Raw genomic sequence first — 27,897 nt, forward strand, 5'->3', positions numbered from 1 at the left:
TGTGTACACTGGCGTTACTGTGTACACTGGTGTTGCTGTGTACACTGGTGTTGCTGCGTACACTGGTGTTACTGTGTACATTGGTGTTACTGTGTACACTGGTGTTACTGTGTGTACACTGGTGTTACTGCGTACACTGGTGTTACTGTGTTCATTGGTGTTACTGTTTACACTGGTGTTGTTGTGTACACTGGTGTTACTGTGTGTACACTGGTGTTACTGTGTACACTGGTGTTGCTGTGTACACTGGTGTTACTGTGTGTACACTGGTGTTACTGTGTACACTGGTGTTACTGTGTACACTGGTGTTGCTGTGTACACTGGTGTTACTGTGTACACTGGTATTACTGTGTGTACACTGGTGTTACTGTGTACACTGGTGTTACTGTGTTCACTGGTGTTGCTGTGTACACTGGTGTTGCTGTGTACACTGGTGTTACTGTGTGTACACTGGTGTTACTGTGTACACTGGTGTTACTGTGTTCACTGGTGTTGCTGTGTACACTGATGTTACTGTGTACACTGGTGTTGCTGTGTGCACTGGTGTTGCTGTGTACACTGTTGTTACTGTGTGTACACTGATGTTACTGTGTACACTGGTGTTACTGTGTTCACTGGTGTTGCTGTGTACACTGGTGTTACTGTGTACACTGGTGTTACTGTGTGTACACTGGTGTTACTGTGTACACTGGTGTTACTGTGTACACTGGTGTTTCTGTGTACACTGGTGTTACTGTGTACACTGGTGTTGCTGAGTGCACTGGTGTTACTGTGTACACTGGTGTTACTGTGTGTACACTGGTGTTACTGTGTACACTGGCGTTACTGTGTACACTGGTGTTGCTGTTTTCACTGGTGTTGCTGTGTACACTGGTGTTACTGTGTTCCTTGGTGTTACTGTGTACACTGGTGTTACTGTGTGTACGCTGGTGTTACTGCGTACACTGGTGTTACTGTGTACACTGGTGTTACTGTGTGTACACTGGTGTTACTGTGTACACTGGTGTTGCTGTGTACACTGGTGTTACTGTGTGTACACTGGTGTTACTGTGTACACTGGTGTTACTTTGTTCACTGGTGTTACTGTGTACACTGGTGTTGCTGTGTACACTGGTGTTGCTGTGTACACTGGTGTTGCTGTGTACACTGGTGTTACTGTGTTCACTGGTGTTACTGTGTACACTGGTGTTACTGTGTACACTGGTGTTACTGTGTGTACACTGGTGTTACTGTGCACACTGGTGTTACTGTGTTCACTGGTGTTACTGTGTTCACTGGTGTTGCTGTGTACACTGGTGTTACTGTGTACACTGGTGTTACTGTGTGTACACTGGTGTTACTGTGTACACTGGTGTTACTGTGTACACTGGTGTTACTGTGTGTACACTGGTGTTACTGTGTACACTGGTGTTGCTGTGTACACTGGTGTTACTGTGTGTACACTGGTGTTACTGTGTACACTGGTGTTGCTGTGTTCACTGGTGTTGCTGTGTACACTGGTGTTACTGTGTACACTGGTGTTACTGTGTGTACACTGGTGTTACTGTGTACACTGGTGTTACTGTGTACACTGGTGTTTCTGTGTACACTGGTGTTACTGTGTACACTGGTGTTGCTGAGTGCACTGGTGTTACTGTGTACACTGGTGTTACTGTGTGTACACTGGTGTTACTGTGTACACTGGCGTTACTGTGTACACTGGTGTTGCTGTGTACACTGGTGTTGCTGCGTACACTGGTGTTACTGTGTACATTGGTGTTACTGTGTACACTGGTGTTACTGTGTGTACACTGGTGTTACTGCGTACACTGGTGTTACTGTGTTCATTGGTGTTACTGTTTACACTGGTGTTGCTGTGTACACTGGTGTTACTGTGTGTACACTGGTGTTACTGTGTACACTGGTGTTGCTGTGTACACTGGTGTTACTGTGTGTACACTGGTGTTACTGTGTACACTGGTGTTACTGTGTACACTGGTGTTGCTGTGTACACTGGTGTTACTGTGTACACTGGTGTTACTGTGTGTACACTGGTGTTACTGTGTACACTGGTGTTACTGTGTTCACTGGTGTTGCTGTGTACACTGGTGTTGCTGTGTACACTGGTGTTACTGTGTGTACACTGGTGTTACTGTGTACACTGGTGTTACTGTGTTCACTGGTGTTGCTGTGTACACTGATGTTACTGTGTACACTGGTGTTGCTGTGTGCACTGGTGTTGCTGTGTACACTGGTGTTACTGTGTGTACACTGATGTTACTGTGTACACTGGTGTTACTGTGTTCACTGGTGTTGCTGTGTACACTGGTGTTACTGTGTACACTGGTGTTACTGTGTGTACACTGGTGTTACTGTGTACACTGGTGTTACTGTGTACACTGGTGTTTCTGTGTACACTGGTGTTACTGTGTACACTGGTGTTGCTGAGTGCACTGGTGTTACTGTGTACACTGGTGTTACTGTGTGTACACTGGTGTTACTGTGTACACTGGCGTTACTGTGTACACTGGTGTTGCTGTTTTCACTGGTGTTGCTGTGTACACTGGTGTTACTGTGTTCCTTGGTGTTACTGTGTACACTGGTGTTACTGTGTGTACACTGGTGTTACTGCGTACACTGGTGTTACTGTGTACACTGGTGTTACTGTGTGTACACTGGTGTTACTGTGTACACTGGTGTTGCTGTGTTCACTGGTGTTACTGTGTGTACACTGGTGTTACTGTGTACACTGGTGTTACTTTGTTCACTGGTGTTACTGTGTACACTGGTGTTGCTGTGTACACTGGTGTTGCTGTGTACACTGGTGTTACTGTGTTCACTGGTGTTACTGTGTACACTGGTGTTACTGTGTACACTGGTGTTACTGTGTGTACACTGGTGTTACTGTGCACACTGGTGTTACTGTGTTCACTGGTGTTACTCTGTACACTGGTGTTGCTGTGTACACTGGTGTTACTGTGTGTACACTGGTGTTACTGTGTACACTGGTGTCACTGTGTACACTGGTGTTACTGTGTGTACACTGGTGTTACTGTATACACTGGTGTTACTGTGTGCACTGGTGTTACTGTGTGCACTGGTGTTACTGTGTGCACTGGTGTTACTGTGTGCACTGGTGTTACTGTGAACACTGGTGTTACTGTGTGTACACTGGTGTTACTGTGTACACTGGTGTTGCTGTGTACACTGGTGTTGCTGTGTACACTGGTGTTGCTGTGTACACTGGTGTTACTGTGTACACTGGTGTTACTGTGTGTACACTGGTGTTACTGTGTACACTGGTGCTACTGTGTACACTGGTGTTACTATGTATATTGGTGTTACTGTGTACACTGGTGTTACTGTGTACACTGGTGTTACTGTGTACACTGGTGTTGCTGTGTACACTGGTGTTACTGTGTACACTGGTGTTACTGTGTGTACACTGGTGTTACTGTGTACACTGGTGTTACTGTGTTCACTGGTGTTGCTGTGTACACTGGTGTTACTGTGTACACTGGTGTTACTGTGTGTACACTGATGTTACTGTGTACACTGGTGTTACTGTGTTCACTGGTGTTGCTGTGTACACTGGTGTTACTGTGTACACTGGTGTTACTGTGTGTACACTGGTGTTACTGTGTACACTGGTGTTACTGTGTACACTGGTGTTTCTGTGTACACTGGTGTTACTGTGTACACTGGTGTTGCTGAGTGCACTGGTGTTACTGTGTACACTGGTGTTGCTGTGTACACTGGTGTTACTGCGTACACTGGTGTTACTGTGTGTACACTGGTGTTACTGTGTACACTGGTGTTACTGTGTTCACTGGTGTTGCTGTGTACACTGATGTTACTGTGTACACTGGTGTTGCTGTGTGCACTGGTGTTGCTGTGTACACTGGTGTTGCTGTGTACACTGGTGTTACTGTGTGTACACTGATGTTACTGTGTACACTGGTGTTACTGTGTTCACTGGTGTTGCTGTGTACACTGGTGTTACTGTGTACACTGGTGTTACTGTGTGTACACTGGTGTTACTGCGTACACTGGTGTTACTGTGTTCACTGGTGTTACTGTGTACACTGGTGTTGCTGTGTACACTGGTGTTACTGTGTGTACACTGGTGTTACTGTGTACACTGGTGTTGCTGTGTACACTGGTGTTACTGTGTGTACACTGGTGTTACTGTGTACACTGGTGTTACTTTGTTCACTGGTGTTACTGTGTACACTGGTGTTGCTGTGTACACTGGTGTTACTGTGTTCACTGGTGTTACTGTGTACACTGGTGTTACTGTGTACACTGGTGTTACTGTGTGTACACTGGTGTTACTGTGTACACTGGTGTTACTGTGTTCACTGGTGTTACTCTGTACACTGGTGTTGCTGTGTACACTGGTGTTACTGTGTGTACACTGGTGTTACTGTGTACACTGGTGTCACTGTGTACACTGGTGTTACTGTGTGTACACTGGTGTTACTGTGTACACTGGTGTTACTGTGTGCACTGGTGTTACTGTGTGCACTGGTGTTACTGTGTGCACTGGTGTTACTGTGTGCACTGGTGTTACTGTGTACACTGGTGTTACTGTGTGTACACTGGTGTTACTGTGTACACTGGTGTTGCTGTGTACACTGGTGTTACTGTGTGTACACTGGTGTTACTGTGTACACTGGTGTTACTCTGTTCACTGGTGTTACTGTGTACACTGGTGTTGCTGTGTACACTGGTGTTACTGTGTACACTGATGTTACTGTGTGTACACTGGTGTTACTGTGTACACTGGTGTTGCTGTGTACACTGGTGTTACTGTGTGTACACTGATGTTACTGTGTACACTGGTGTTACTGTGTTCACTGGTGTTGCTGTGTACACTGGTGTTACTGTGTACACTGGTGTTACTGTGTGTACACTGGTGTTACTGTGTACACTGGTGTTACTGTGTACACTGGTGTTTCTGTGTACACTGGTGTTACTGTGTACACTGATGTTGCTGAGTGCACTGGTGTTACTGTGTACACTGGTGTTGCTGTGTACACTGGTGTTACTGCGTACACTGGTGATACTGTGTGTACACTGGTGTTACTGTGTACACTGGTGTTACTGAGTTCACTGGTGTTGCTGTGTACACTGATGTTACTGTGTACACTGGTGTTGCTGTGTGCACTGGTGTTGCTGTGTACACTGGTGTTGCTGTGTACACTGGTGTTACTGTGTGTACACTGATGTTACTGTGTACACTGGTGTTACTGTGTTCACTGGTGTTGCTGTGTACACTGGTGTTACTGTGTACACTGGTGTTACTGTGTGTACACTGGTGTTACTGCGTACACTGGTGTTACTGTGTTCACTGGTGTTACTGTGTACACTGGTGTTGCTGTGTACACTGGTGTTACTGTGTGTACACTGGTGTTACTGTGTACACTGGTGTTGCTGTGTACACTGGTGTTACTGTGTGTTTACTGGTGTTACTGTGTACACTGGTGTTACTTTGTTCACTGGTGTTACTGTGTACACTGGTGTTGCTGTGTACACTGGTGTTACTGTGTTCACTGGTGTTACTGTGTACACTGGTGTTACTGTGTACACTGGTGTTACTGTGTGTACACTGGTGTTACTGTGTACACTGGTGTTACTGTGTTCACTGGTGTTACTCTGTACACTGGTGTTGCTGTGTACACTGGTGTTACTGTGTGTACACTGGTGTTACTGTGTACACTGGTGTCACTGTGTACACTGGTGTTACTGTGTGTACACTGGTGTTACTGTGTACACTGGTGTTACTGTGTGCACTGGTGTTACTGTGTGCACAGGTGTTACTGTGTGCACTGGTGTTACTGTGTGCACTGGTGTTACTGTGTACACTGGTGTTACTGTGTGTACACTGGTGTTACTGTGTACACTGGTGTTGCTGTGTACACTGGTGTTACTGTGTGTACACTGGTGTTACTGTGTACACTGGTGTTACTCTGTTCACTGGTGTTACTGTGTACACTGGTGTTGCTGTGTACACTGGTGTTACTGTGTACACTGATGTTACTGTGTGTACACTGGTGTTACTGTGTACACTGGTGTTGCTGTGTACACTGGTGTTACTGTGTGTACACTGGTGTTACTGTGTACACTGGTGTTGCTGTGTTCACTGGTGTTGCTGTGTACACTGGTGTTACTGTGTACACTGGTGTTACTGTGTGTACACTGGTGTTACTGTGTACACTGGTGTTACTGTGTCACTGGTGTTTCTGTGTACACTGGTGTTACTGTGTACACTGGTGTTGCTGAGTGCACTGGTGTTACTGTGTACACTGGTGTTACTGTGTGTACACTGGTGTTACTGTGTACACTGGCGTTACTGTGTACACTGGTGTTGCTGTGTACACTGGTGTTGCTGTGTACACTGGTGTTACTGTGTACATTGGTGTTACTGTGTACACTGGTGTTACTGTGTGTACACTGGTGTTACTGCGTACACTGGTGTTACTGTGTTCATTGGTGTTACTGTTTACACTGGTGTTGCTGTGTACACTGGTGTTACTGTGTGTACACTGGTGTTACTGTGTACACTGGTGTTGCTGTGTACACTGGTGTTACTGTGTGTACACTGGTGTTACTGTGTACACTTGTGTTACTGTGTACACTGGTGTTGCTGTGTACACTGGTGTTACTGTGTACACTGGTGTTACTGTGTGTACACTGGTGTTACTGTCTACACTGGTGTTACTGTGTTCACTGGTGTTGCTGTGTACACTGGTGTTACTGTGTACACTGGTGTTACTGTGTGTACACTGGTGTTACTGTGTACACTGGTGTTACTGTGTTCACTGGTGTTGCTGTGTACACTGATGTTACTGTGTACACTGGTGTTGCTGTGTGCACTCGTGTTGCTGTGTACACTGGTGTTACTGTGTGTACACTGATGTTACTGTGTACACTGGTGTTACTGTGTTCACTGGTGTTGCTGTGTACACTGGTGTTACTGTGTACACTGGTGTTACTGTGTGTACACTGGTGTTACTGTGTACACTGGTGTTACTGTGTACACTGGTGTTTCTGTGTACACTGGTGTTACTGTGTACACTGGTGTTGCTGAGTGCACTGGTGTTACTGTGTACACTGGTGTTACTGTGTGTACACTGGTGTTACTGTGTACACTGGCGTTACTGTGTACACTGGTGTTGCTGTGTACACTGGTGTTGCTGTGTACACTGGTGTTACTGTGTACATTGGTGTTACTGTGTACACTGGTGTTACTGTGTGTACACTGGTGTTACTGCGTAAACTGGTGTTACTGTGTTCACTGGTGTTACTGTGTACACTGGTGTTGCTGTGTACACTGGTGTTACTGTGTGTACATTGGTGTTACTGTGTACACTGGTGTTGCTGTGTACACTGGTGTTACTGTGTACACTGGTGTTACTGTGTGTACACTGGTGTTACTGTGTACACTGGTGTTACTGTGTTCACTGGTGTTGCTGTGTACACTGGTGTTACTGTGTACACTGGTGTTTCTGTGTGCACTGGTGTTGCTGTGTACACTGGTGTTACTGTGTACACTGGTGTTGCTGTGTACACTGGTGTTACTGTGTGTACACTGGTGTTACTGTGTGTTCACTGGTGTTACTGTGTACACTGGTGTTACTGTGTACACTGGTGTTACTGTGTGTACACTGGTGTTACTGTGCACACTGGTGTTACTGTGTTCACTGGTGTTACTCTGTACACTGGTGTTGCTGTGTACACTGGTGTTACTGTGTGTACACTGGTGTTACTGTGTACACTGGTGTCACTGTGTACACTGGTGTTACTGTGTGTACACTGGTGTTACTGTGTACACTGGTGTTACTGTGTGCACTGGTGTTACTGTGTGCACTGGTGTTACTGTGTGCACTGGTGTTACTGTGTGCACTGGTGTTACTGTGTACACTGGTGTTACTGTGTGTACACTGGTGTTACTGTGTACACTGGTGTTGCTGTGTACACTGGAGTTGCTGTGTACACTGGTGTTGCTGTGTACACTGGTGTTACTGTGTACACTGGTGTTACTGTGTGTACACTGGTGTTACTGTGTACACTGGTGTTACTGTGTACACTGGTGTTACTATGTACACTGGTGTTACTGTGTACACTGGTGTTACTGTGTACACTGGTGTTACTGTGTACACTGGTGTTGCTGTGTACACTGGTGTTACTGTGTACACTGGTGTTACTGTGTGTATACTGGTGTTACTGTGTACACTGGTGTTACTGTGTTCACTGGTGTTGCTGTGTACACTGGTGTTACTGTGTACACTGGTGTTACTGTGTGTACACTGGTGTTACTGTGTACACTGGTGTTACTGTGTTCACTGGTGTTGCTGTGTACACTGGTGTTACTGTGTACACTGGTGTTTCTGTGTGCACTGGTGTTGCTGTGTACACTGGTGTTACTGTGTGTACACTGATGTTACTGTGTACACTGGTGTTACTGTGTTCACTGGTGTTGCTGTGTACACTGGTGTTACTGTGTACAGTGGTGTTACTGTGTGTACACTGGTGTTACTGTGTACACTGGTGTTACTGTGTACACTGGTGTTTCTGTGAACACTGGTGTTACTGTGTACACTGGTGTTGCTGAGTGCACTGGTGTTACTGTGTACACTGGTGTTACTGTGTGTACACTAGTGTTAGTGGGGAAACACTGGCGTTACTGTGTACACTGGTGTTGCTGTGTACACTGGTGTTGCTGTGTACACTGGTGTTACTGTGTACACTGGTGTTACTGTGTACACTGGTGTTACTGTGTGTACACTGGTGTTACTGCGTACACTGGTGTTACTGTGTTCACTGGTGTTACTGTGTACACTGGTGTTGCTGTGTACACTGGTGTTACTCTGTGTACACTGGTGTTACTGTGTACACTGGTGTTGCTGTGTACACTGGTGTTACTGTGTGTACACTGGTGTTACTGTGTACACTGGTGTTACTTTGTTCACTGGTGTTACTGTGTACACTGGTGTTGCTGTGTACACTGGTGTTACTGTGTTCACTGGTGTTACTGTGAACACTGGTGTTACTTTGTACACTGGTGTTACTGTGTGTACACTGGTGTTACTGTGTACACTGGTGTTACTGTGTTCACTGGTGTTACTCTGTACACTGGTGTTGCTGTGTACACTGGTGTTACTGTGTGTACACTGGTGTTACTGTGTACACTGGTGTCACTGTGTACACTGGTGTTACTGTGTGTACACTGGTGTTACTGTGTACACTGGTGTTACTGTGTGCACTGGTGTTACTGTGTGCACTGGTGTTACTGTGTGCACTGGTGTTACTGTGTGCACTGGTGTTACTGTGTGCACTGGTGTTACTGTGTACACTGGTGTTACTGTGTGTACACTGGTGTTACTGTGTACACTGGTGTTGCTGTGTACACTGGTGTTACTGTGTGTACACTGGTGTTACTGTGTACACTGGTGTTACTCTGTTCACTGGTGGTTTGTGTACACTGGTGTTGCTGTGTACACTGGTGTTACTGTGTACACTGGTGTTACTGTGTGTACACTGGTGTTACTGTGTACACTGGTGTTGCTGTGTACACTGGTGTTACTGTGTGTACACTGGTGTTACTGTGTACACTGGTGTTGCTGTGTACACTGGTGTTACTGTGTGTACACTGGTGTTACTGTGTACACTGGTGTTGCTGTGTACACTGGTGTTACTGTGTGTACACTGGTGTTACTGTGTACACTGGTGTTACTTTGTTCACTGGTGTTACTGTGTACACTGGTGTTGCTGTGTACACTGGTGTTACTGTGTTCACTGGTGTTACTGTGTACACTGGTGTTACTGTGTACACTGGTGTTACTGTGTGTACACTGGTGTTACTGTGTACACTGGTGTTACTGTGTTCACTGGTGTTACTCTGTACACTGGTGTTGCTGTGTACACTGGTGTTACTGTGTGTACACTGGTGTTACTGTGTACACTGGTGTCACTGTGTACACTGGTGTTACTGTGTGTACACTGGTGTTACTGTGTACACTGGTGTTACTGTGTGCACTGGTGTTACTGTGTGCACTGGTGTTACTGTGTGCACTGGTGTTACTGTTTGCACTGGTGTTACTGTGTACACTGGTGTTACTGTGTGTACACTGGTGTTACTGTGTACACTGGTGTTGCTGTGTACACTGGTGTTACTGTGAGTACACTGGTGTTACTGTGTACACTGGTGTTACTCTGTTCACTGGTGTTACTGTGTACACTGGTGTTGCTGTGTACACTGGTGTTACTGTGTACACTGGTGTTACTGTGTGTACACTGGTGTTACTGTGTACACTGGTGTTGCTGTGTACACTGGTGTTACTGTGTGTACACTGGTGTTACTGTGTACACTGGTGTTGCTGTGTACACTGGTGTTACTGTGTGTACACTGGTGTTACTGTGTACACTGGTGTTACTTTGTTCACTGGTGTTACTGTGTACACTGGTGTTGCTGTGTACACTGGTGTTCCTGTGTTCACTGGTGTTACTGTGTACACTGGTGTTACTGTGTACACTGGTGTTACTGTGTGTACACTGGTGTTACTGTGTACTCTGGTGTTACTGTGTTCACTGGTGTTACTCTGTACACTGGTGTTGCTGTGTACACTGGTGTTACTGTGTGTACACTGGTGTTACTGTGTACACTGGTGTCACTGTGTACACTGGTGTTACTGTGTGTACACTGGTGTTACTGTGTACACTGGTGTTACTGTGTGCACTGGTGTTACTGTGTGCACTGGTGTTACTGTGTGCACTGGTGTTACTGTGTGCACTGGTGTTACTGTGTACACTGGTGTTACTGTGTGTACACTGGTGTTACTGTGTACACTGGTGTTGCTGTGTACACTGGTGTTACTGTGTGTACACTGGTGTTACTGTGTACACTGGTGTTACTCTGTTCACTGGTGTTACTGTGTACACTGGTGTTGCTGTGTACACTGGTGTTACTGTGTACACTGGTGTTACTGTGTGTACACTGGTGTTACTGTGTACACTGGTGTTACTGTGTTCACTGGTGTTACTGTGTGTACACTGGTGTTACTGTGTACACTGGTGTTACTGTGTGTACACTGGTGTTACTGTGTGCACTGGTGTTGCTGAGTACACTGATGTGCTGGTGTCCTGGTTGTGTCTGCTGACGTACCTCGGCAGCACATGTTGCATCATCTTGCACCAGGCTCTGCCTTGCAGGACCTCTACTTAATGGACTCTGCTGTTGCAGGATTTTGAGGATTTGGTCCAGAGTCATCTTAATCTGGCAGAGGGCTTTCTCAAGTTCCGTTTCTTTTGCAATATTTGTTGGACGACTGGATGAGCTTGTATCATATGGTCTATATTGCTTTGACACAAGCCAGAGTGACGACTTCTTGGTTGTCAGGTTGGGGCCCAGCTGGAGGGGCATTGGCAGGGTGGGTGGCTAGTGTATCTGGAGGGGTGAGGGGTAAGGGGGGTAAATGAATGGGAGACAGTGAAGGGGTTTGGTTCATTGGAAGGGTTTGGTGGTTGGGTGGTGGTGTGACACTGTGGGTAGAGATTAAGGTGTGGGTGGGTGGGTTCCCGAGAAGGGGAAGAAGTGGAAAGACCTCTGGGATGGGGGGAGTGGTGGTGGCTGGCTACACAGCTCCAGCCCTTGGCCCATACTAGATTGCCCTCCCCATCCTGGGTTCCCCTATTCACTGATTGATCACTACCCCAGACTGTTGTCGGTCTACTGTGAGCTGGACCCCTGGGCTGGTCCCTGAACTGGACCCTGGCTTGCTGTGGTACTGTTCCCGAAGTCATTCCCGCCCCTGTTCACTGGTCCACCTGTGGTTTGATTCGATGTTCTTTTTGAGCCCTGCCAATCAGGCCTCACGCTGCGATATCTGTTCCAGGCATGGTATATTGATGATTACTCGATTGGTGAAGGTTGAGCCACCGCAAGAGGTGACACGGGCATGAATAGCCCGTAAGATGATTACTTGCTTCTTCTTTGCTCATATGATTGGACTACACCTCACCTCCCTCCAATTGGTTGGAAGGAATGTTAACTGTAATTAGGGAAGAGGTATGAGTTCGTCATTGGTGCTAACGAGAGTTGTAATTCTCTCATTACGCTAATGAGGATTAAGGTATTTGATATATACCCGAAACACTGTGCAAGCTAGTGACTTCACAAGAAGGTATGTATATTATTGCTACAGCGCTTGAACGGCTTAGCAGATTTTGACAGCTGCTCGCTAGTCTAGTCCTACTTGAACCTACCATGGCATGCTGTAGTGCGTTCCCTGGTAGAATTCGGACTGCGCTGGGGCTATCCGTTGTATGTGTTCAGATTGGAAAAAGACATGAATGTTGACAAGCACCTGAATCTTTTATTTTATTTCATAGGGCCATCCGCACAGTTAAAGGGGGCATTAGAAATCTTGACTCCACCATTACTGCTGCCACTCTTCTCACTCAGATCTGCAAGAAAATCCATAACATTTCGGATGAATTTGCTTCAGACATGTCGCCTTTTCATCATATCCATGGTCCCGTTGTGGCTTATCCGGTGCTGGCTGCAAATGAACTGGTTTTAGACCTTTCGACTTGTTCTATGGATAGTAGCAGCTAAGAAGATGAAGGAAGTCCCTCTGGCCAAGGACGTCACTGCACGGAGAGTTGCAGTTATGATCAGCAACATTTTGGATCAGGTTTGTCGGGAGATTAAGGACAGTCCAGCTCGCATCAGCTTACAGCTGGACGAATCAACTGATGCTCCTTACATCCTGCACCGGAAAGTGTGTATCCGCTACGTTAGGCGCAGGAGAGATATGGAGAGATGAGAGAATAATAGTGTTACCAGGGCAGAGGTGCATAGTATCAGGATTTAAGGAGAATATAATGCCTGTTGTTTTAGAAACTTCTATTATTTATATTTCGTATTTGTCAATTGAACGCTGAGGAATTTACCATCTATTCTGTTCTCAATACTGGTACTGCTAATTATTAGTTCAATCTCATTGGTTGACTCGTTTCCAAAAAAATATGTAATAAGTGTTTTCGATGTTAAGGGCGAGTTTTTTAGTAGTCAGCTACAAATGGATTATTTTTATTTTTTAGTTAAGTATTCACTGTGTTAATTACTATAAGTGGGTTAACATTTAAGAAAATTGAAGCTGTGTCGTTAACAAATAGAACTGATATCTGGTGTTGATTGGCGTTTATAAGGGCATTGATGTAAATGAGAAAGAGGAGTGGACCAAGTATACTGCCCTGCGGAATAACAACGTTAATTGGTAGTGTGGGAACAGTAGGGTCGTCTACAGACACGTGATGCTGCCTCTTCCTGAGGTAAGATCGAAAGTGTCGAAGACGTAACCCCTAATCCCAAAGTTGATCAACTTGAGAAGGTTATTTTGCTTAAATGTGTCAAAGACCTTCAGCAGGTCAACAAAAAAGACCTTCAGCAGGTCAACAAAAAGACCTTCAGCAGGTCAACAAATAGACCTTCAGCAGGTCAACAAATAGACCTTCAGCAGGTCAACAAAAAGACCTTCAGCAGGTCAACAAAAAGACCTTCAGCAGAGTCAACAAATAGACCTTCAGCAGGTCAACAAATAGACCTTCAGCAGGTCAACAAATAGACCTTCAGCAGGTCAACAAATAGACCTTCAGCAGGTCAACAAATAGACCTTCAGCAGGTCAACAAATAGACCTTCAGCAGGTCAACAAAAAGACCTTCAGCAGGTCAACAAAAAGACCTTCAGCAGGTCAACAAAAAGACCTTCAGCAGGTCAACAAAAAGACCTTCAGCAGGTCAACAAAAAGACCTTCAGCAGGTCAACAAAAAGACCTTCAGCAGGTCAACAAATAGACCTTCAGCAGGTCAACAAATAGACCTTCAGCAGGTCAACAAATAGACCTTCAGCAGGTCAACAAATAGACCTTCAGCAGGTCAACAAATAGACCTTCAGCAGGTCAACAAAAACACCTTCAGCAGGTCAACAAAAACACCTTCAGCAGGTCAACAAATAGACCTTAAGCAGGTCAACAAATAGACCTTCAGCAGGTCAACAAATAGACCTTCAGCAGGTCAACAAAAAGACCTTCAGCAGGTCAACAAAAAGACCTTCAGCAGGTCAACAAAAAGACCTTCAGCAGGTCAACAAAAAGACCTTCAGCAGGTCAACAAAAAGACCTTCAGCAGGTCAACAAATAGACCTTCAGCAGGTCAGCAAACAGACCTTCAGCAGGTCAACAAATAGACCTTCAGCAGGTCAACAAATAGACCTTCAGCAGGTCAACAAATAGATTATTTAGCAGGTCAACAAATAGATTATTCAGCAGGTCAACAAATAGATTATTCAGCAGGTCAACAAATAGATTCTTCAGCAGGTCAACAAATAGGTTCATCAGCAGGTCAACTAATAGATTCTTCAGCAGGTCAACAAATAGGTTCATCAGCAGGTCAACTAATAGATTACACCCTGTGGGAAGGGGGAATACTCATTTTTGTCAAGAGTTACATTGTGAGATTTTTTTCTACGCCTACCTCCCTTAGGAGGTGGACTACAAGTTTAAAGGCTGCTCACGGCAGTTAAGCATGAGTCCAATAGAAAAAGGAAAAGCGGGAGCAAACCGCCAGGCCTCCACCACTAGGGGTGAAAACCTGCCCACAATAGGCCGCTGGCTCCTCCTAGTTAAACAGGACGTTAAAACTAATAAAGGGTAACCGACGGGTTCCCACAATCAAATATTTATATTTGATGTGGCGCTATGAATTGGAATTCGAATTCCCAAGAACAGCCGTAATATCAAGATCACATCAACATTTAATAATAATATGCAGAAACATGTGTGGAATAATATGGTTGAAGGGTTGACAACAAAGACTGTTTTCTATAACATAACAATTTATTAACCACAAGAGACTAACTACTACATTACCGAGTTTACGTTACGTTAATGTCCATCCAGTGGCACGATAACAAACAGCTAAATAGCAACCCTTGCTGTGAGGCTGCATACTGAACTAACCTGAACACAGGTGTGCCCACTGATGACGCAATATTGCAAATAAAAAAAAATATCACAGACTAAGTTACACCACAGCGAGTGGTTACGTTATTGTCCATCCAGTGGCAATTGCAACACAGCTATTCAACAGCCCCTCGAGAAATGACAGCAGGCTCCATCCTGCTGACACTTCGGGCTGACAAGTGAACTAACTGACAATGATGCCCACTAAAGACACAAGCATGCAATCAATAGTGTCACGGCTTCCCTGACAGCTTACTCTCATCACAAGCTTAAGGGTCCTCCCGCCCAACAGGAGAGACCCACGTAACTAGGCGGGTAGTCGAACAGTGACCCCCCTATCACAACCCAGTGTGAACACTCTTTGCAACTCCCTACAAGAAGTTGCACTGTAAACAGTAAACAAAATCAGGCAAGGCGGGATTCTGGGACACAGCTCCACAAATCCCTAAATTACTCTACTCTCGTCACCAGACGACAACCAAAAGAAATTGCCTTAATCAATTACTACATTGATTATGTGATTAATTACGTTAATTGACTGATCGCAGCAGTCAGCAACAAAGTACTACGGTAATCACAAACAATTGTCTCATACTAGACAACAACATGATGGTACTCTACGTTAATCATTAACACTTGTCTCACTCTTGTTAACAATAACTCAAACTCTTATATTACATCACACTTGACTCCTTGCAAGTATTCAGTGAGTAATTCTTACTTAAGGTCAAACGGATCACTAATTACATCCTCATTGAGTTACGTTAACTAAGCCTACCCTAACTTGGTAGCTTCTCAACAGTCTGTGTCAAAAATTACTAGTGAGCGTTAATTACCCTAATTAACTCCGAGCAATTAATTAACTGTCACAAGGAACGATAATTAATCATCCATAAATACGTCTCACTCCGCACTGCCTAAGCAGGTCTCATCAAACACTGTGAATTCACGGGAAAGGAGTTAATTACCCCTAATTAACATGAGTGCAATTAATCCACTGTTCTCAGACAGGATATGATTAATATAACGATTTATGCTAGCTCCATGACCTCGCTTTACCGAGTCATCTGAGTCCTCAAGACTCCAGACGTTAATTACTCCACTAATTATCATGAGCCACTAATTGCTATACCCCCGAAAGGTAATTAGTCCCGAGCAAATTCCGTTAACACAAATACTGACAGAATCTGACAGATCCTCTCCCACTACGTGAATTCATGATGAGAAGGCTAATTACATAATTAGCTAGAGTGGTCAATTAGTTGTCACACGGACAATTAATTGCTCCCGAGACGTATCTCACTCAAGCTCAACACTGTTCTCCCATAACAGCCCTCACTCACTCCACAATAAGTGTGCACCCCTTATCCAGTTAATTACCCCTATCTAATTAACTCACTGAATCCTTAAGTCCTCAACACAACTTAAAGAAACAAAGTAACCCCAGTGTTACATAGGTCACACTACAATGGCATGCAACAACACAAATGCACTGCCCACATACGGTTGCGGCTACTGCAACTCGTTAATTACTGTGCCCACACAATAATGACACACGGTTGTGCAACAACAGGAGTATACCAATATTAGTGGCCCCCTTATCGTGCAACCGTTGCAAAGGACTACTGTGAGCACACACTTACCTCAGCAAGGCAATTAACAAATCAATTGCCTGCTCTCATTAAGCACTGTGAATTCCCCTGAATAATCCTAGAGGTCCCTTAAACCCTCAACACAGCTCTCAGGGCAACAATATCGTATAAACTGATAACAACACTGCACAAACCTGCAACATAATGATGCCGTCAGCATACCCCACATGCTAATGACATCATTAGGCAATCAGTCAGTAATCACATCTACTGACTTACCACACAACACAGTACATAAAGCATGCAAATGGACACATAGAAATGGCATCCACATAATCAATGAAAATTATATCACCAGGTAAATGTATCTCTAACTACACAGACCTCAGGATATCCACTGACATCCCTGCAACATAATGATTATACTTTTACATGCTGGTACTCCATCGCACTAATCCAGTTTGACCAATTATATAGAATCGACAACTGGATCATTTTTTTGGTAAATCTATACACTGACCGGTTACACTGACCCCCCCCCCCCCCCGGGCTGCTTGCCAAGGTGGGCGGCGCGGGCGGCCTGGGGTGGCCCCGCGGGTGGCCTGGTTGGCGCCCACCAGCATACACACGGATGGGAGATCACTTTACACCCCATCCTCAGCATGCTCGCTCGTACACTTGGGTGACAATGGCCAGCGGCGTCACCACACGGACGCCGCCTGGCAGAATTCAAAGTCTAACAGGGGCCTGTAATATCACACCAATTACACTAGGAGGCCCTGCCCATATTCCACCAATTGTCCAACATCACTAGACAGGTTATTTGAACCACTTGTTACACCATGAGGCGCTCTGCCAGCTGCCTCATGGGTGCCCACTGTCTCTGAGGCTATTTTACTGGTCCTTCCGTACCTCATCGGCCCCAATTCCACGCAAATTGGGTCTAGACACAACCTGGGATGGCAGGAGTGCCATCCCCGCTGAATCACAAGGTAACGACAGCCATTAACAGGGGATGGAGGTGGCCAACACCCACCTCCACCCAGCTACGTCCTCCTCCACCTGCTACCCAGCTCAAACTCCCGATTTCGCGGGCTAGGGAAACTCAAAATGCCCATATCTCCCCCCCCCCTACTTTGTCTTGACCAACCAGCAGGAAGCCGGCACACCACCATGGTGCCGCTTCCAATAACAGTTGTTCGCGCCAAAACTCAGCTAAGAGCAGAGATGCCTAACCCAATCACAGGCCTCATTCACCCTCAGGCGTCCGTGTAGGGGGAGGCCTAAAGACAGTGGCGCAATGTCTCACATGGTGGGGGGGGGGCAACGTTCACCCCTCTGTCCCTCCCCCCTGTAAAACCGATGGGAGAGTCAAGTACCTACCTACATCACTTCACTCTCAACTCCCATTTCACAGAAACAGGAAAATTTCTGTAATTCTCTCTACAGAGCAATCACTGACCTCTAGCCAGTCCCAAACGACAGTCCTTAACATAAGCTTTCATTCAACACCCCACAAGTATATGTTAGTTTGAAAGCTTCAGTTTCTAGAGTCCCTAGAGCTACTAGCCTAATCTAGAAACTAGGAAAACTAGCTGAGGGAATCTTCATTCCCTCACATACATGTACCAGATCAAGCATATTAGTTAAAGCATCGCCGGTGTGTTCTTGCGCGGGGGGGGGGGGGGGTGTTGAAGCCATATTGGCAAGAACCAAATGCATTATGTTTGACGAAGTAGAAGTAAGAAATTGCCAAAAGAAAAAAAACAAACCAGGAAGATTATTATGGAGGTTCGACGTTTCCCCAACAGTAAAGATTAAGAGAAAACAAAATACAAAAGCCAAGATGCAGAGATGCTAGACAAGGTTCCAAGACCACTTCACTAACCCTTGAAACCACTACTACTGGCACTGTACTACTGACTGTACCTCTTGAGGTAACACCTGGTCAGTTCTCGCCTCCCGTGAGAGTAGTATCTTATCTGTGGATAGTGGCGGTACGCTCATCAGTGTACCTCCACAGGTACACTGATAAGTGTACCTTCACAGGTACTCTGATAAGTGTACCTCCACTGACATGTGCTACATATTCCTCCCCTGATGGCCAAGTTCAGCTCTCCTCCCCAATCTGTTGTCAATGCCCAGGTTCCCTCTCATACAAACTCAAATATCTTAACTAAACTTAACTAAATATAATATATAACTTAACTAAATATAATATACTTAACTAAAAACAATCCATTTGTAGCTGACTACTAAAAAATTTGCCCTTAACATGGAAAACACTTATTACATATTGCTTACTCTTTACATTACTCTTCTTTCTGTCTCTCTCTCTACTTTATATTCGGTATTACTAGAAATATTCAGTCAGGAGTTTCATAAATATTAGACTCATATTTTCAGAATATTTTCAGAAATATTCAGAAATATTCTGAAATATTCAGGTGCCCCAAACATAATTTTCGAGGCACCGGGAGCCGGCGGCTGAGCGGACAGAACACGGGGCGAATGATCCTGTGGTCCCGGGTTCGATCCCGGGCGCCGGCGAGAAACAATGGACAGAGTTTCTTTCACCCTGATGCCCCCTGTTACCTAGCAGTAAATAGGTACCTGGGAGTTAGTCAGTTAGTCAGGCTGCTTCCCGGGGGTGGAGGCCTGGCCGAGGACCGGGCCGCGGAGACACTATGCCCCGAAATCATTTCAAGATAACCTTAAGATAACCTGATTACCTTATTTTTTAGGGGGCACCTAAAAATTACACTAGTCATGCTCATGATATAACCCCAACAAAGGAAATGTTGAATAAAAATACTTGCATAATAAACAAAACTCAAGATATAAGAAGATTACATATTTTGTTAAGCCAGTCACATAAAAGTTGATCAACCCAACGTAAATACCCAAATAACGGAACGACTCACAAGCGTACTTTTGACTTTAAGGAAACGAAGGTAGAGATTCAACTGTATAAATCTCTGGTGCGGCCCCATGTGGCTTACTGTATCCAAGCATGAAGACCACATCTTCAGAAGGACATAACTACTCTAGAGAAAGTGCAACGCCGGGCAACAAAAGTTATTCCAGAGCAAAGTCAACTCTCGTATCAGGAGCGGTTGAAGGCCACAGGGCTAACAACACTGCAAACCAGGCATGACAGGGCAGATCTTGTCGAAACTTTTAAAATACTGAACAATTTCGAGGATCTTGAATCGGACAATTTCTTCAAACTGTCAGATGTAACACAAACATGAAGTAACGGTTTCAAGCTCAACAAGCCGCAATGATGGAATGGTTTTTCACCCACAGGGTTATAAACCCAGCGAACTACCTACCTGCCGAAGTTGTAAATACTAAAGCTCTGTTAAATTTTAAAATCTACCTGGAAAAGTTCACCGAGGCAAATGAGGGGACCTTCGAGAAGCCGCTAGCTTCCTGTCTTCGTCGAGGCCACTATCTTCTTATCTTGAGATGATTTCGGGGCTTTAGTGTCCCCGCGGCCCGGTCCTCGACCAGGCCTCCACCCTCAGGAAGCAGCCCGTGACAGCTGACTAACACTCAGGTACCTATTTTGCTGCTTGGTAACAGGGGCATAAGGTGAAAGAAACTCTGCCCATTGTTTCTCGCCAGCGCCCGGGATCGAACCCGGGACCACAGGATCACAAGTACAGTGTGCTGTCCGCTCGGCCGACCGGCCCCCTTGACCCTCCCTTGGCCCTCCCTAGAGGCCCTCCCTGAGGGCCTCTAGGGAGGGTTAGTGGTCCTCTGTGGTCTCTGAGGGCCTCTAACTAGGGTTAGTGGTCCTCAGGTATAACACAATGCAGCACCATCAGTATCACCAAATATTCACAAAGTGCTAAAATATCACTGAGGATGCCAATGTGATAACAAAAGAACGTCAGGTGAACGGTATCAGAGGTATCGGAGTTCACCGAGGCTTCTATTGATTGACAAGTGACCCCAAGGAACATTAGGAAAGCAAAACACATACGATTGTCCTGCATATACAATTAATGCTGTCCCGGTGGCGCAGTGGTAACTCACTTGCCGTGCTAATCTTGAGGTTATTTTGAGATGATTTCGGGGCTTAGCGTCCCCGCGGCCCTGTCCTCGACCAGGCCTCCTTTTTGTTACACAACCCCAGGAAGCAGCCCGTAGCAGCTGTCTAACTCCTAAGTACCTATTTACTGCTAGGTGAACAGGGGCATCAGGGTGAAAGAAACTCTGCCCAAGAGTTTCCACCTCCGCCAGGGATCGAACCCGGAACCCTGGGACTACGAATCCCGAGTGCTGTCCTCTCAGCCGTCAGGCCGCTTCGCTTCGCGAGTAATTTGGCCTGGGTTCGTATCCAGGCCGGGGAGGATTGACTAGGCACCAATCCTTAACCGTACGCCTCTTCACCCAGCAGTGAAGGGTACCTGGTTGTTTAACGGGACTGGCGGGACGTATTCCGGGGGGAATTAATAAGATGACTTGCCCGAACATTATGCATGCTGGCGGCTGTACAAGAATGTAAGAACTCTTCTGTATATAAATAAAATAATGGAGACAATCTATAGGGAGGTGCATGAATAAGTGGTACAATGTAATTTGGACAACTAGAAACTGGGCGGCATTGCATTAAACGCGTGTGAGTACGCGTACACAACAGTACACAACAGTACACAACAGTACACAACAGTACACAATAGTACACACCAGTACACAACAGTACACAACCTAGACACAGTAACTACCACCTTCTGCATTTGCCCGAGACGTTGTGCGTATAAGTGGCTTAAGGTATTGTATATACTAACTCTGTCTTGAAATCCAACATTCTGCTTGTAATTCATTTTGTATGTATGTACTTTTACCTGAATAAACTAACATTATTATTATTATTATTATTATTAGTAGTAGTAGTAGTAGTAGAACTAGCAGTAGTAGTAGAAGTAGAAGTAGTAGTAGTAGTAGTAGTAGTAGTAGTAGTAGTAGTAGTAGTAGTAGTAGTAGTAGTATTCTATCAGTTTGTACATAAGTTTTTCAAATAATTTGGAAAAAGATGGGTTCGAATAATATCCATCTAAAATTATTGATTTCAGTATGATTAAAATTTGTATGGACTGAGTGGCCTTTTAAGCACGCCAAGGGACATGGAGGCCCTGGCTGACCGGGTTCGAATCAATCAGGGGTCAAGAGTTTTCTGATGCATGTTGGCTTGGGCTGAGAGTATCAGGGAAGGTTTGGAGCAATTATATGCGCGGAGCTATAACAGAATGTTTTTTTTTTTTAATTAATGTTACTATCTCGAAAATGTTGCTAGATTTAGTTTTTAGAGAGAGGATTATATCGTTATTTCCCAGTATCTGTGAAATAGTGTTCCATGTTATCTTAATGTTACGCTGTATTTGATTACATTTACCTTCATTACAGACTGTTTTTATTCTTCCTGAGGAGTAGCTTTTTCCGATTTTTTGGAAATGAGCTCAATCTTGTATTTCTTCTCATATTCATGTTTTTTTGTCTAATGATTTAAGTATACCTTTAGTCAGAATGGATTCTTAAGCATTTTGGTTGTGACTTTTTTACGATGGATGATCAAGTTGGTAACATAGCAAACATCAACCTAAATGTGCATATATTTGTTTACGAAACTCTGAGCCTCTGTAACACTTACTCGATTTAGTCTCCCACGTTGTTACCAGCAGCAACAATGACGTTGATTGTGTAAGCTTCACTGTTCAGCCTAAAGTTAATCTTCATTGTTCCTATAAGAGGTTTAATAATGCAGAGATACTTATAGAGCGACACAACTCTTGCTATACAAGACCAGACCTACAGCAGGAGTACAATTGTCTATGAGGTGGTTGTCTATGGGTCAGCTAGCGAGTCTCTGCCGGAGAAACTGGAAGTACTCCAGAATACAGCTTTACGTGTCGTTAAGGGGGGGAGGGGCTTGTGCAGTATGCCCGCTCTTACATTGTGCTGCGAGGCTGAAATATTGTGTCAAAGGACAGGATGTGTACAGAGGAAAGGAGAAGGTTGAGACGCTGGATGCTCGAAGAGTTTACCTGAGTTTACCTGAGAGTGTGAAGGAGAAGGGGAAGTTTATCAATAGAAGGAGAGAGAGAGAGAGAGAGAGAGAGAGAGAGAGAGAGAGAGAGAGAGAGAGAGAGAGAGAGAGAGAGAGAGAGAGAGAGAGAGAGAGAGAGGGAGAGAGAGAGAGAGAGAGAGAGAGAGAGAGAGAGAGAGAGAGAGAGAGAGAGAGAGAGAGAGAGAGAGGGAGAGGGAGAGAGAGAGAGAGAGAGAGAGAGAGAGAGAGAGAGAGAGAGAGAGAGAGAGAGAGAGAGGGAGAGAGAGAGAGAGAGAGAGGGAGAGAGAGAGAGAGAGAGAGAGAGAGAGAGAGAGAGAGAGAGAGAGAGAGAGAGAGAGAGAGAGAGAGAGAGAGACAGAGAAAGAGAGAGAGAGACAGAGACGGAAAGTGTGGGAAGAGGTGTGAGACGGGGGGAAGGGAGGGGATGATGGGGAGAGAAGTGGAGAAAGGGAGGAGATATTGCCCGAGACGGTGGAGAGGGATAGAAACGAAAGGAGAGGCCCTTGACCTTTTTCCTCTCCCCTGTCTTCACCTTCTAAAATGAACGATAATCAAAGACAGATGAGAATGGCATGCAAGGATAAATTGCATATCCTTGCACCCTGATATCCTTAAAAAAGCAAGAGTAACGCCAGTCCATAAAGGAGGCAATCCGGCAGACATAAACAATTATAGACCAATATCAAACCTACGCATACTATCAAAAATATTTGAAAAAAATTATCTACAAACAGCTCTACTCCTATCTCGTAAAATTTGAAATAATCAGCCCCTGCCAGTTTGGCTTCCGCTCCCAAAAGAGCACCAACGATGCAATTATTAGTCTCCTTGATATAATTTACTCAGCCTTTGACAAAAATGAGTTTCCGATTGGACTCTTCATTGACCTGAGAAAGGCCTTCACAATCACCTGTAACCTTCACAAGGTTAATCACAACTACCTCTTACGTAAACTCCATCATTATGGAATCCGAGGCTTTGCCTCGGATTCCATAATGATGGAGATTATAATTCCATAAGATAGGATCGGACTATATCCGATCCTATCTTAGTGATAGACACCAATGTGTAGCCATCAATGATATAACCTCTCCCACTCTACCACAAACCGTAGGGGTGCCACAGGGCAGCATTTTGGGACCTCTCCTATTTCTCATGTACATTAATGATCTGCCTACCGTCTCTAACATTCTTAACCTATTTTGTTTGCTGATGATACTACCCTCATCTACTCCAACCCCAACCCACATACACTAAATGATGTTGTGAATAATGAATTAAAAAAAGTCCGCTTATGGATGTCAACCAACAAACTCACACTAAACATAGAAAAGACCTGCACCATCTTATTTGGAAGCAAATCAACAAATGCAATTCAGCTTCAGGTAGATAATGTTAATATCAGAAATAAAAGTGATGGAAAGTTTTTTGGCCTATTCCTAGACAAGAGACTCAACTTCAGCACTTACATTCAACACATAACTAAGAAAGTCTCTAAAACAGTTGGTATACTGTCCAAAATCAGATATTATGTTCCTAACTCTGCTCTCCTCTCACTATATTATGCAATAATCTATCCTTATCCTAATTATGGTATCTGTGCATGGGGGTCAACCACTGCAAACTACCTCAAGTCCATTATCACCCAGCAAAAATCTGCTATCAGAATAATAACAAACTCTGCTTTCAGACAACACTCAGCCCCCGTGTTTATATCTCTTAACTTGCTAAATATTAACTCCCTCCACACATTCTCTTGTGTCAACTACATTTACAAAACCCTGTTTTTAAATGCAAACCATGCTCTGAAACTCTCCCTGGACAGATGTAATATGACCCATTATCACCACACCAGAAACAAATATCTCTTTGATATCCCAAGAGTCAAACTTAATCTGTGCAAACACTCTATGCAAATAAAGGGACCTAGTCTATGGAACTCACTCCCTAATGAATTGAAAAACTGTCCAACTTTTGCCTCATTCAAAAACCAAACCAAAAAGTACTTAATTTCATCTTCATAGTTTCCTACCATGTGCTTGAAAATTTTCACTGTATCTAGTGCTACCCAATCTCCCAATCTTTATGTACCTAATCCAAACAACTTTACCATTGTGATCATTGCTGTCTTCCTATATGTGCTATCAATATGCTGTATTGTGCCTATTAATAATCATTATTAAATTACCAATCAAGCTGTCAATGCAATCAATCAGAGCTACTGATGTGCTTTAATATACTTACTAATCTCTCTCATCTCATTTTTTTCTTCTTGTAATGTACCTGTTATCATTTTATTCATTCTGCTAGAATATACCTACTTAAAATTATCTGTTTTATCTGTTAGATTAAGGACCTCCCCAAAACGATGCGCGTATTAGTTCTTGTTTCATACAAGTGGCTTTACTTGTAAGCCATATTAGTAGCTTTACAAGTATGTTAACACCATGCTATGTATCCTCACAAACCCAATGTACCTTCTTGTATATAAATAAATAAATAAATAAATAAATAAATAAATAAACAAATAGACAAGGGTCAATTTAATTTAGTTAGGAGACTAAACATGTAGTTCAGAAAAGTGTTTATATAAACAAGTAGATTCAAGTAAATGGACGCCTAGATAGCTCAGTTGGGAGAGCGTTAGACTGAAGATCTAAAGGTCCCCGGTTCGATCCCGGGTCTGGGCAGAGATTTTACTTAGGAGCAACCAATTTTGAGGTTTGCCAGTGACCTTATGAGCATCACTTTCTCTCTCCAAGGTCCGCAGTAGATGGGGGTGTAGCTCAGTGGTAGAGCATTCGACTGCAGATCGAGAGGTCCCTGGTTCAATCCCGGGCGCCCCCTCTCCTAAGGTTTTAGGGAAGTTTATTAACGTGCCCTAACCCAACCAACTAGAAGACCAAATCTGATTTCACGCAGCCAGTCGTCGTAAGGGTTCCCAACGTCAAGAAACTGTCGTACTAAAGTTCTCTTATCCTACCCTACTAGAGGACCCAAACAGGACATTATGTCAGTTTCGCGAGCCGCTACCATTTTCTAGTAGACAAATTTTGGCCTTAGAGTATACCGTCAAAATGCGAGGTTCTATTAGAAGGGTTTGAGGTTAGGTTAGGACTGTCCTCCTAGGGTTTTCCACCGATGTCATTCACGCTAAGCGATCACCGCTGAAGATCTGCCCATAGTATGAAATAGCATGTAAAGAATTTGGGAATAATGATGTCAAACGTCTAACGTTTTGGGAGCATAACCAAGCAAATATTGCGTCAGCCAGGAAAAATGATCGGATGGATTGCAAGAACTTTCAAATCCAGGGATTCCATATATCACAATATTTGTACTCTTCAAATCGCTTTTAATGTCCCGTCTTGAGTATTGCTCAGTACTCACTTTTTCCTTCAGAGCAGGAAAGAGTGTTGAAATAGAGGGAGTTCAGAGAACATATACGGCATACATAGAAGTGATAAAGCACCTAAATTATTGGGATCGTCTCAAAGCTCTCCAAATGTATTCACTAGAAAGGAGACGAGTGAAATATCAAATAATATACACGTGGAAAATACTGGAGATCAGATCCCAAATCTACGCAGTAAAATAACAACTTACTAGAATGAGCGATATGGAAAAAAGTGCAGGATTAACCAATGATGAGCAGGGGGGTGCCATAGGCACAATCAGAGAACACAGTATAAACATCAGAGGTCCCCGGTTGTTCAACATCCTCCCAGCGAGTATAAGAAAATTTGCCGGAACAATCGTGGACATCTTCAAGAGAAAACTTCTTCAAGAAGTGCCGGACCAACCGGGCTGTGGTGGATTTGTGGGCCTGCAGGCCGTTCCAAGCAACAGCCTGTTGGACCAAGCTCTCACAAGTCAAACCTGGCCTCCGGCCGGGCTTGGGAAGTAGACGAACTCCCAGAACCCCATCAACCAGGTATCCTACCTACATTTCATCCTACCTATGGTAGAGGAAAGTTTACTTGGAAGGATTCAGTTTACATGAGATTAAGATTAGGCTACAAATATATCTGGCAATAAGGTGTTGATGTCAGTGAAAAAGATAAGGAGTGTAAATTATGTAGTATGCCGCACGCCCACACTTTAGAACATTATGTATTAGTGTGTCAACTTATTGATAACTATAGAAATAAGGAAATAAGTAGTGTACAACATCAAATTGTTTGGATGTGTGATAATGGTATGATAGACAGTATACTTAGGAGCTACAAGAATTTTGCCCCGAGAGTGTAACAATTATATGCTGTGCTTACTATATTAACCTGCAATGTTAAATGGGATTCTTGTATTGTGATTTGTCTATTTGTACTCACTGAATTTGTGCGCTCCTTGAGGGACTTGAAGTAGAGGGGGGTAGATATAGTCTAAGCTACTCTATCCCTTTGAGATGTATTTCTTTCTTATCTCAATAAACATACTTGAACTTGAACTTCACCTACCCATCCTACTTACAACTCACCCACTCTCGTCCCAACCCATCCTACCTACACCTCACCCACCCATCCTACCTACACCTCACCCCCCATCCTACCAACACCTCACCCACCCATCCTACCTACACCTCACTCATCCATCCTACCTACACCTCACCCCCCATCCTACCAACACCTCACCCACCCATCCTACCTACACCTCACTCATCCATCTTACCTACATCTCACCCTCTCCCGCGCCCACCATCCAACCCACACCTCACTCTCTCATCCTACCTACATCTCACCCACTCCAGCCCCCACCTATCCTACCTACACCACACCCACCCATCCAACCTACAACTCACCCACTCTCGTCCCAACCCATCCTACCTACACCTCACCCACCCATCCTACATACATCTTCCAGTCCCGCCACCACCCATCCCACCTATACCTCACCCATCATCCTTTGCAGATGACAATAGGATCTTCATGAGAGTAGACAACATACAGGACTCGGCAACCCTCCCCAACTACTTGGGGTGGACGGTAAAGCGACGGTCTCGCTTCATGCAGGTCGGCGTTCAATCCCCGACCGTCCAAGTGATTGGGCACCATTCCTTTCCCCCCGTCCCATCCCAAATCCTTATCCTGACCCCTTCACAGTGCTATATAGACGTAATGGCTTGGCGCTTCTCCTGATAGTTGCCTCGGCAAACCTCCAGTCAGATGTAGATCAGGCCTTTCTATGGCCTATAGAAAATAATATGGTGCTTAACGAAGATAAGTT

At 44.6% G+C, this 27,897-nt stretch overlaps 1 long non-coding RNA gene and 2 other non-coding genes across 3 annotated transcripts in view; all 3 read left to right on the top strand.

Annotated features, from left to right (window-relative positions):
• The window catches only part of LOC138358905 (uncharacterized), a 405,448-nt gene that overhangs the window by 99,519 nt on the left and 278,032 nt on the right, over positions 1-27,897 (top strand). The window lies entirely within an intron of this gene.
• Positions 25,292-25,364, top strand: TRNAF-GAA (transfer RNA phenylalanine (anticodon GAA)). Its single transcript has one exon. It is a non-coding gene; the product is annotated as a tRNA-Phe (tRNA).
• TRNAC-GCA (transfer RNA cysteine (anticodon GCA)) lies at positions 25,450-25,521 on the top strand. Its single transcript has one exon. It is a non-coding gene; the product is annotated as a tRNA-Cys (tRNA).

The sequence above is a fragment of the Procambarus clarkii genome, chromosome 87 (assembly GCF_040958095.1).
Source record: "Procambarus clarkii isolate CNS0578487 chromosome 87, FALCON_Pclarkii_2.0, whole genome shotgun sequence".
NCBI classification, from domain to species: domain Eukaryota; kingdom Metazoa; phylum Arthropoda; class Malacostraca; order Decapoda; family Cambaridae; genus Procambarus; species Procambarus clarkii.